This window comes from Lactuca saligna, chromosome 7, assembly GCF_052625555.1.
Source record: "Lactuca saligna cultivar CGN05327 chromosome 7, ASM5262555v1, whole genome shotgun sequence".
In the NCBI taxonomy this organism is placed as follows: Eukaryota; Viridiplantae; Streptophyta; class Magnoliopsida; order Asterales; family Asteraceae; genus Lactuca; species Lactuca saligna.
The window spans coordinates 181,090,071-181,102,146 of NC_136423.1; the positions used below are offsets into that span (position 1 = coordinate 181,090,071).

At 32.0% G+C, this 12,076-nt stretch overlaps 2 pseudogenes; both read right to left on the reverse strand.

Annotated features, from left to right (window-relative positions):
• Positions 1–1,302: 1,302 nt before the first annotated feature.
• LOC145007515 (putative pentatricopeptide repeat-containing protein At5g40405 pseudogene) lies at positions 1,303–3,267 on the reverse strand (annotated as a pseudogene).
• Positions 3,268–9,588: 6,321 nt separating this feature from the next.
• Positions 9,589–10,940, reverse strand: LOC145007516 (putative pentatricopeptide repeat-containing protein At5g40405 pseudogene; annotated as a pseudogene).
• Positions 10,941–12,076: the final 1,136 nt, after the last annotated feature.

The following is a 12,076-nucleotide window of genomic DNA, read 5'->3' on the forward strand; positions in this document are numbered from 1 at the left end:
TTAAGATGTTAAATTTGTACACTTGTCACAATCTTAAATAGGTAGAAATAAAAGGTAGGAGGATATTTAATTTCTCTCAAATAAATATAGTTGAGGCAATTGTAAAGGCCTGGTACCATTTCGGTTTTATTAGATTCCTTTTGTCGGATCTAATGTGCTTCAACTGATTTTTTTTTTTTATGATAAAAACAATTTTTTTAATACCTTATAATACTTTTAAAAATTATTGAGCATTAAGTGGTACAAATTTATAAAAAGATTTATTTTAAAGAAATAAACTAAATGTTTTATAAAACTTACAAAAAAATGCATGGAACCTTAAAAAATTACGAAAAAAATGCATTGAAATGGCAAGAACTAAAATACTAACCATTGTTTGTAAGTTAAAAATGTAGTATGGTTTTATGTTACTATTAATTATTATTATTGTGAATTATTTTTAAACTAATTATTACTATTAAAAAAATATGAAAGATCATCAATTAGTCATTTTAAAACCACTAACTATTATTATTGGTAAATAATTCAAAAGTTACAAATCTATGTCTAGATAGAAAATTTTATTTTTCTTTGCACTTATGTGAAATCTTGTTACGTCTCATGGGTGACAAGATTTACATAATTAAAGTATGTCGTGTCGGAAGTAAAACTAATGAACCATGTGTGCAAGTTATGTAGAGAAGTTCGTATACTATGTTCATATGTGTACATGATTTTGGGTCGTAACCTTATAATAACCAGAGTTGAACATAGTCCGGGTTAGTCCAATTCTGAACCGGTCCATAAATCGAGTCCCATCACTACTATCTTCATACCTATTTAGGTGGTAACATGTGTCATTCAATTTAATTTAAATTAGATTGAGATGTTAAATTTGTACAGTTGTCACAATTTTAAATAGGTAGGAATAATTGTAAAGGCTTGGTATTGTTTCTGTTTTATTAGATTCCTTTTGTTTGATCTAATGTGCTTGGTCTGATTTTTTTATAATAAAAACAATTTTTTTCAATACATTATAATAGTTTTAAAAATTATTGAGCATTAAGTGGTACAAATTTATAAATTGATTTTTTTTAAAAGAAATAAACTAAATGTTGTATAAAACTTACAAAAAAAAATGCATGGAAACTAAAAATTAGGAGAAAAAAAATGCATTGAAATGGCAAGAACTAAAATACCCATTAAAATTGCAAGAATTACAAAAACATGCAATGAATGCTTAAATACTTTTCAAAATGAAACCATTGTTAAAAAGTCAAAACAAAGTTAAATACCAGTTCAACATAGTTGAACATGTTTAACTTAACTATCGATAACGATAACAACATGGATCTTCACAACACCTTTTGACTTCATTTTATGCCTCACGCCATCAACACCATTGAAATTCTTGAAATCCGCAAAAACATTCACTACTCCATATATTGTTAGCATCTAATCACCATCTTTCTAGACGCAAGTTTAGCCATTACCACATTTTTATAAATCTTGTTGGCATTTAGCAGTGCACCCCATGCTTCAGCAATCGGTGCACATGTCATACTCTGGATGAAGCGTAATGATTCATCCAAACGGTTCAATCGGCCGTATAAATCAACCATACATCCATAATGCTCTACTCTTTGGTCATAGATTCAGAATGCTTCCAACCATCTTCAACAAGACCCGCTACACTACAAGCCTTTAAGATTGAAAGGAAAGTGTCCTCCTTTGGTGCGATGTTTTCTTGTTGCATAACGGAAAAAATATCAAGATACTCTTTACCATAACCATGCATCGCTAGTCCTCCCACGGCACCACTCCATGTGTAAACGTTCTTTTCTTTCATCACCCCAACAACATTCATTGCGTGTTAATAACCCCACACTTTGCGTACATATGGACTAGTGCACTACCAAGAGTTGTGTTGATTTGTAGTTTTTTATACTTTATATATCTATATGCCCGTTGTCCCGCATCTAAAGCACTTAACCGAGTGCATGCAGATAACACATTAACCTTCAAACCTTTCATTTCCATTGCGTTAAACAGTTCGAGTCCGTTTAAAGGCTCCCCGAAACGCACGTACCCTGCTTTCATTGCGTTCCAGGCAATCACATCTCGGTCGAGCATTATTTCAAACGGTTGGCGTGTGAATTTGATATCTCCTAACTTTGAACAGGCGACCACCATTGTTGTCTGAGTTACCAAATCTGGGTTGTGGATGCTAAAAAACATATCTTTTAAGTCCCTAAGAGATCCCATTTCAGCGTACAAATTACTCAACCCGCTTTGAACATGTGGGTATTGATCCAAGGCGTATTTCAAAGCAGTCCCATGTACAGCCAAAACAAAATTCTTATCCACTAACTGTGCAACAGAATTGATCTAGAACGTAAACAAGTAATTATCAGGTTTATGATTCGATTTTACAATTCTTCTATAGAAATCGAATCCTTTTTCAGGAGTTGAGCTCTTGGAGTAAACTCTGATTAGAGAATTTAAAGCAAAGACGGAGGGATTCTCACATTGGTCCAATAGTTGAACAGAATAATCGATATTTTGTGGGTGTTTGAGGGCCATTGATGCAGCAAATTTAGATACAAGATCTGGGCCGTTGAGGAAACCATTGACAAGAAATTGTGAGTGAATTTTTTTTTTTTTTTTTTCATTAATTTCTTAAAAGGAAAACTCTCGATATTATGTGGCAAAACAGCTTACCTACTATTGGAGGATTAATAAACAATTTCTTCTTATCAGAAAGTTGTTTAACAACATTACATGCCTTGGATATCTTCATACCAACCAACCTAATTAATGTAAGTCTCAACAAAACTCAAGACACGTTAATTATTTATTGATCATTCATTATCACTGTGCATTACCTATATATACTTGCTCCCTTGTACATTATTTTTCACAAATTAATCAACTTCATTAATCTTCGATCACCTCTCAGAATCTTTTGACTCATCTTTAGCAACTCAAAAAAAATCCTACAATGGCTTCCACCTCCTACCTTTACATTTTTGCAATTGCACTATTCTCAATTACAACAAATGAGATGTGTTTTGCTTCCCGCAATTTGCTGCAAGCAACCACATTCCCGACACTACCACAACCACAGATACCAACAATCCCGACAATGCCACAGCCACAGATACCAACAATCCCGACAATGCCACAACCACAAATGCCCACCATCCCCACACTGCCACTACCACAAATACCCAGCATCCCTAACATGCCCAAAGTTTCCTTGCCTCCATTGCCTTCTATGCCTACCATCCCTAACTTTCCAACAACTCTTCCCAATATTCCTTTCTTTGCTCCACCACCTTCCAAGAACTAGATTGTACAACAATATCAAAAGAAAAGAAAATTCCATTATAGAGCTCAGGCTATTTGATTGATCCGGAGATTATAATGTTTTTTATTTGATCGCATTCATGATATTTGTGGCTAGATTAAATTATTGTCGAGTGCTCTCATTCACATGTTTTTGTGTTTTGTGTAATTTGATATACTTTGTAATATATTTTTCCTATTAAGGTTGATGATTTCCATTACTTTATATCTCAAGTGTTTCCTCGTATGTAAAATTAGGCAACATGTTTGATATATATTAACGTTACATAACAAAAATTATTAAAAATATACGTTATTAAAAACAATTATTTATTTTACGTTTACTGTAAAATAATGAAAATCTTATAATAAGCTGAAGTATATATTTTAAAACAAATATATATGTTACAATCACATTAATCAATGGCTTCAATCCATGGTTTGAGTGAAAATAAAGTAAAATTTTATGTTTAGATTTAATGTTAACTTTTTAACTATTGTTATTATTAATTAGTAAAAGCTTATGTATTTGGTTATTTTTAAGTTTGATTATGAAGCTTTTTTAAGATATATACCATTATGTAGAGTTAATTAATGTAATTTTACTTATCATTTTATGTTAATACTATAGTTTTTAGACTAAATTACAAAAATAGTCCCTATGGTTTGTCAAATGTCACAAAGTCAGTCACTGTTAATTTTTTTATGCAAATGGTCATTGTGGTTTGCAAAACTTGCATAGATAGCCATTTTACTAACTCCGTTTGTATTCAGGTAATGACATTTTCGTCTTTTCAAGTATAAAATGACTGAATTCGTGACATTTGGTAAACCACAATGACCATTTTGATAATATATTTTAAAATAATATAAATGATAGAAAATGAGTTTTTTTATACTCAAAAGTTTAAGACCATATGGGATTAGTATTATTCTTGTGTTTCACCTTGCATGTTTTTGACTTCCCGAAAAATAAGATTATTCAAACCATCCACAGTTCATCATACTTTGGAAGTATGTATGAAAGAAGACTATCATGAACCTGACTGTAGATTGTTTAAAGTGTCTTAGACATTGCAAAAGTTTGTTGCAGAGTGCTCCTATAAGATTAGAGTATTGGACTAAATCCACGCTCACTTGGATCGCTTCATGGATTTTATCACGCGTGATTCGTGAGACGATAATATCCTAGATTCTTGAAACCGAGACGTGTGAATTGTATTATGTTATTCGGTCGCACATTGATAATATGCAAACGCACCAGTAACTTGGTGTTATAAAACATATTGTTGTGTGTGATTTGATGAGTAGGTACAAGCGAGCATTGAGTCCAAGTTTATCTGTTCCTTTTACCCAAAGTAGGATAAAAGCGATATATGTGGGCAACTCGATGATTTAGTGATGACACCCTAAGCGCTTGGCCAAGCCGGGACTAAGTTGATGTGTTCAATTATAGTGTGTTGTCAGTCGTCATAAATCGGAAATCAGGAAACAACACATGAACAGAGAGTATGATTAAAATCCATGTCTCAGTTCATATGATATCTGGAATGGAGGAATATATCATCCTTCATCTAAAGGACATGTTTCTGATATGATCAGAGTTCGACAGCGGCTTTTGAAAGCTACGATTGCTGATTAGGTTTCGAAGTCATATGCAATATAGTTATTAGACTTGTCCACGTGGGAGGCTGTTGGATTAGGTGTCTAAGCCCATAAATATTTTGGTATGTACTTGACCCGATTGTGAGCATGGTCCTTTTGGGTTGCCTTCACCATAACAGCTGATAGGATGAAGTAAGGAGAAAAAGGATTAATTATGATTTATTAATATATTATATGAATAATATATTAAAAGAGAAATCATAGTGTTTAATTAATATTAGTCAAGAATTAATAATAATTAATTTTTTGGCTAAAAGATATTAATTAAATAAAGGGGACTGAATGTGTAATTATAAGACAGTTGCATAAATGGGCTAATGGACTCCATAGAAGTTGGAGTGGACGAAATCTATAGGGAAACTCATAAGAATTCGTCCAAGGCCTCTAAGGAGGGAGTTCATGGGCTGCTTAGGGCCTAAGCAGTCAAATTAGGGTTTCCTAGTTCAAAACCCTAATAGCCTACCTATATAAGGAACCCCTAAGGCCCCAAAAATGTGGTGAAGTATTCCCTAAGGGTTCTTGGAAGTTTTTGGTGCTCCTCCTCCTTCTCCTAGGTTATCTTGTTGCTCATGGTGTTTGTGAATCCATTAGAGGTGCAACATTTGAGGCACTAAGCTGTCAAAGGTCAAGATCAAAAGGAATTTAGTTTGTTATTGCTACATAACAATCAAGGTAAGATCTAAACTATATTCTTTTGTCAATTTCGATTATTCTATGCTAGAATTAGGGTTTATGAGCTTTGGATGATTATTGCATGTTCATTAGACAAACTAGATCCAAAGCTTTGGGGTTCGCATGTACACCATAGGATTGAGGTAGTGCTCAAAACCATCAGGTTTTAACCATACTCAAAAGAGGTGAACTAAGTAGAGTTTGTATGTGTCTTTGATGTTATCTAAGTTTTGTTCTAACTATGCTCAATGTTATATGGATCCAAAGTAAAGGTGTGTTGTTTGGAGCCTATAACCAGTTATGGATATAGAAGGTGAGGGGAAGGGGAAAAGAGTACAAGGCTTATGAACAAGACAGGTGTACTACCATAAGCATATCTAGGTGGTTCTCGAGGTAGCCAAGGAAAATTTTTGGGTATAGCCTTTTACTTTAATCTTGGATCCGCCACTCTGTATGTGTACTAAGAGTTGAAACATTGGTAACCACCCATGTGTAGATAATGAAATAAGTATTTCAAGGTAAGTTCACATAAGTAATATTATACAAAAACCCTAGATTTTATGCAATTCTTTTTTTACTAACTCATAACTGGAAAAAATATTTGTATTTTAATTCTTAAATTTATAACCTAACAGATTGATATGCCAAACAATTCGGTTACATATTTAAATGAAAAGTTAATGCATTTTCCAAGGAGTGCGTGAAGTTGTTATTATGTTTCCCATGCCTACAAGTTTGAAAGATATCAAACTACTTTAGTAGGTATATTACATAGTGCTACTATTCATATTTGGATTATGACCTTTTAGCCTTTATAATTTAGTTCTTTCAATTAATTTCTCATATATTCATGAAGTTGCCATTATCCATATCTGGATTATAACTTTTCAACTCTAATTTGATGTTTGTGATATGATTTTAGGAAGCAAATATGGCAATCAACAACAAGTCTTGTATTTTTATATCTTCCATCTTCTCAAGTGTTTTTAAACATCAATTAAACACTAAATATTTAAAGCATTTAATGTGGAAAAAAATAGCCTTAACTATAACTCTTTATGATGTTCATTACCTTCTTAACATGTGCTTTTACTATATAAAACATTTACTTTTTTCGTTCTTTTACAGCCACTACCATATGATTGTTTGGTTTGTCACTAACGTCAAAAGTGGATGGAAAAGTATGTTTATGGTATTGAAATTTCCCAATGTTTTTTTTTTATTTTTTTGGTATAGCATTTTCATACAATTTATAATTATGGGAACATTTACTTAGGTCTTCACAACCACAACTTCTGATGACCATAAAGCATTCCACTACTCTTATTGAAATAATCAAAACGATAGTGCATGATTATCACAAATATATTATAAGGATAGAAACAAAAACTTTTACAAATTGTGTAAATTGTACGTTGCTATTAATTGTTGCTAGTTTTTTATTTAAGTTGAAAGTATGTTGCTAGTTTTTTATTTGATTTGAAAGTATGTTATTGTTAATAAAATGATACGACATGATGTTTAATTTGGTGTAAACATGGTTATTATTTCTTTGTTAATCCGGAATTTCATTTGTGACATTTAGGTACGGATTAATGGTAGATTCAACACCTAATAGACCATTGCTAATTACATTAGTAACAATGATTAAATATATAGAAATATTGTTCATTTACAAATAATCAACAACGGATAAGCGACGACAATTAGCGACGGATCTTTGACAAAATGTACTTAATCCAAAAGTCTTCCGTGATAGCCCAATCACTTGTTGATCCGTCGCTACCCATTAGCTACTAAGGTTTTTTCATCTGTATCCGTCATTGATTTATAACTAATGGCTTTAGCAACGGATTTCCCGACAGAAATGTTCGTCGCCAATACTTATGTTTCTAGTAGTGCAACACATTAAAATCACATCGATCATGGCTTCCACCTTCATATTGGGTGTGAATAAAATTAAATTTAATTCTCAATTTAATGTTACATTTTTTTACTATTGTCATGATTATTTAATCCAAATTTTACTTATTTGGTCCATTTTAAATTTCAATTATGATAATATTCTAAAATACTAACCATTGTTTGTAAGTTGAAAAAATGTATTATGATTTTATGTTATTATTAATTATTATTATTGTGCACTAATTTTAAACTAGTTATTACTATTAAATAGTTATGAATGATCATCCATTAGTTATTTTAAAACCATTAACTATTATTATTAGTAAATAATTCAAAAGTTACAAATCTATGTCTAGGTAGAAAATTTTATTTTTCATTACACTTATGTGAAATCTTGTTACGTTTTATGGTTGACAAGATTTACATAATTAAAGGATGTTGTGTGAGAAGTAAAACTAGTGAACCATGTATGCAAGTTTTGTGAAGGGGAGTTCGTATACTATGTTCAGATATGTACATGATTTGGGTCGTAACCTTGTAATAACAAGAGTTGAACATAATCCGTGTTAATCCAATTCTAAACCGGTCCATAAATCGGGTCCCATCACTAGTATCTTCATACCTATTTAGGTGGTGACATGTGTCATTCAATTTAATTTAGATTACATTAAGATGTTAAATTTGTACACTTGTCACAATCTTAAATAGGTAGAAATAAAAGGTAGAAGGATATTTAATTTCTCTCTAATAAATATAGTTGAGGCAATTGTAAAGGCCTGGTACCATTTCGGTTTTATTAGATTCCTTTTGTCGGATCTAATGTACTTCAACTGATTTTTTTTTTTTATGATAAAAACAATTTTTTTAATACCTTATAATACTTTTAAAAATTATTTAGCATTAAGTGGTACAAATTTATAAAAAGATTTTTTTTAAAGAAATAAACTAAATGTTTTATAAAACTTACAAAAAATTGCATGGAAACTTAAAAAAATTACGAAAAAAATGCATTGAAATGGCAAGAACTAAAATACTAACCATTGTTTGTAAGTTAAAAATGTAGTATGGTTTTATGTTACTATTAATTATTATTATTGTGAATTATCTTTAAACTAATTATTACTATTAAAAAAATATGAAAGATCATCAATTAGTCATTTTAAAACCATTAACTATTATTATTGGTAAATAATTCAAAAGTTACAAATCTATGTCTAGATAGAAAATTTTATTTTTCTTTGCACTTATGTGAAATCTTGTTACGTCTCATGGGTGACAAGATTTACATAATTAAAGTATGTCGTGTCGGAAGTAAAACTAATGAACCATGTGTGCAAGTTATGTAGAGAAGTTCGTATACTATGTTCATATGTGTACATGATTTTGGGTCGTAACCTTGTAATAACCAGAGTTGAACATAGTCCGGGTTAGTCCAATTCTGAACCGGTCCATAAATCGAGTCCCATCACTACTATCTTCATACCTATTTAGGTGGTAACATGTGTCATTCAATTTAATTTAAATTAGATTGAGATGTTAAATTTGTACAGTTGTCACAATTTTAAATAGGTAGAAATAAAAGGTAGGAGTATATTTAATTTCTCCAAAATAAATATAGTTGAGATAATTGTAAAGGCTTGGTATTGTTTCTGTTTTATTAGATTCCTTTTGTTTGATCTAATGTGCTTGGTTTGATTTTTTTATAATAAAAACAATTTTTTTCAATACATTATAATAGTTTTAAAAATTATTGAGTATTAAGTGGTACAAATTTATAAATTGATTTTTTTTAAAAGAAATAAACTAAATGTTGTATAAAACTTACAAAAAAAAATGCATGAAAACTAAAAAATTACGAGAAAAAAAATGCATTGAAATGGCAAGAACTAAAATACCCATTAAAATTGCAAGAATTACAAAAACATGCAATGAATGCTTAAATACTTTTCAAAATGAAACCATTGTTAAAAAGTCAAAACAAAGTTAAATACCAGTTCAACATAGTTGAACATGTTTAACTTAACTATCGATAACGATAACAACATGGATCTTCACAACACCTTTTGACTTCATTTTATGCCTCACGCCATCAACACCATTGAAATTCTTGAAATCCGCAAAAACATTCACTACTCCATATATTGTTAGCATCTAATTCCACCATCTTTCTAGACGCAAGTTTAGCCATTACCACATTTTTATAAATCTTGTTGGCATTTAGCAGTGCACCCCATGCTTTAGCAATCGGTGCACATGTCATACTCTGGATGAAGCGTAATGATTCATCCAAACGGTTCAATCGGCCGTATAAATCAACCATACATCCATAATGCTCTACTCTTTGGTCATAGATTCAGAATGCTTCCAACCATCTTCAACAAGACCCGCTACACTACAAGCCTTTAAGATTGAAAGGAAAGTGTCCTCCTTTGGTGCGATGTTTTCTTGTTGCATAACGGAAAAAATGTCAAGATACTCTTTACCATAACCATGCATCGCTAGTCCTCCCACGGCACCACTCCATGTGTAAACGTTCTTTTCTTTCATCACCCCAACAACATTCATTGCGTGTTAATAACCCCACACTTTGCGTACATATGGACTAGTGCACTACCAAGAGTTGTGTTGATTTGTAGTTTTTTATACTTTGTATATCTATATGCCCGTTGTCCCGCATCTAAAGCACTTAACCGAGTGCATGCAGATAACACATTAACCTTCAAACCTTTCATTTCCATTGCGTTAAACAGTTCGAGTCCGTTTAAAGGCTCCCCGAAACGCACGTACCCTGCTTTCATTGCGTTCCAGGCAATCACATCTCGGTCGAGCATTATTTCAAACGGTTGGCGTGTGAATTTGATATCTCCTAACTTTGAACAGGCGACCACCATTGTTGTCTGAGTTACCAAATCTGGGTTGTGGATGCTAAAAAACATATCTTTTAAGTCCCTAAGAGATCCCATTTCAGCGTACAAATTACTCAACCCGCTTTGAACATGTGGGTATTGATCCAAGGCGTATTTCAAAGCAGTCCCATGTACAGCCAAAACAAAATTCTTATCCACTAACTGTGCAGCAGAATTGATCTAGAACGTAAACAAGTAATTATCAGGTTTATGATTCGATTTTACAATTCTTCTATAGAAATCGAATCCTTTTTCAGGAGTTGAGCTCTTGGAGTAAACTCTGATTAGAGAGTTTAAAGCAAAGACGGAGGGATTCTCACATTGGTCCAATAGTTGAACAGAATAATCGATATTTTGTGGGTGTTTGAGGGCCATTGATGCAGCAAATTTAGATACAAGATCTGGGCCGTTGAGGAAACCATTGACAAGAAATTGTGAGTGAATTTTTTTTTTTTTTTTTTTCATTAATTTCTTAAAAGGAAAACTCTCGATATTATGTGGCAAAACAGCTTACCTACTATTGGAGGATTAATAAACAATTTCTTCTTATCAGAAAGTTGTTTAACAACATTACATGCCTTGGATATCTTCATACCAACCAACCTAATTAATGTAAGTCTCAACAAAACTCAAGACACGTTAATTATTTATTGATCATTCATTATCACTGTGCATTACCTATATATACTTGCTCCCTTGTACATTATTTTTCACAAATTAATCAACTTCATTAATCTTCGATCACCTCTCAGAATCTTTTGACTCATCTTTAGCAACTCAAAAAAAATCCTACAATGGCTTCCACCTCCTACCTTTACATTTTTGCAATTGCACTATTCTCAATTACAACAAATGAGATGTGTTTTGCTTCCCGCAATTTGCTGCAAGCAACCACATTCCCGACACTACCACAACCACAGATACCAACAATCCCGACAATGCCACAGCCACAGATACCAACAATCCCGACAATGCCACAACCACAAATGCCCACCATCCCCACACTGCCACTACCACAAATACCCAGCATCCCTAACATGCCCAAAGTTTCCTTGCCTCCATTGCCTTCTATGCCTACCATCCCTAACTTTCCAACAACTCTTCCCAATATTCCTTTCTTTGCTCCACCACCTTCCAAGAACTAGATTGTACAACAATATCAAAAGAAAAGAAAATTCCATTATAGAGCTCAGGCGATTTGATTGATCCGGAGATTATAATGTTTTTTATTTGATCGCATTCATGATATTTGTGGCTAGATTAAATTATTGTCGAGTGCTCTCATTCACATGTTTTTGTGTTTTGTGTAATTTGATATACTTTGTAATATATTTTTTCCTATTAAGGTTGATGATTTCCATTACTTTATATCTCAAGTGTTTCCTCGTATGTAAAATTAGGCAACATGTTTCATACATATTAACATTACATAACAAAAATTATTAAAAATATACGTTATGAAAAACAATTATTTCATTTTACGTTTACTGTAAAATAATGAAAATCTTATAATAAGGTGAAGTATATATTTTAAAACAAATATATATGTTACAATCACATTAATCAATGGCTTCAATCCATGGTTTGAGTGAAAATAAAGT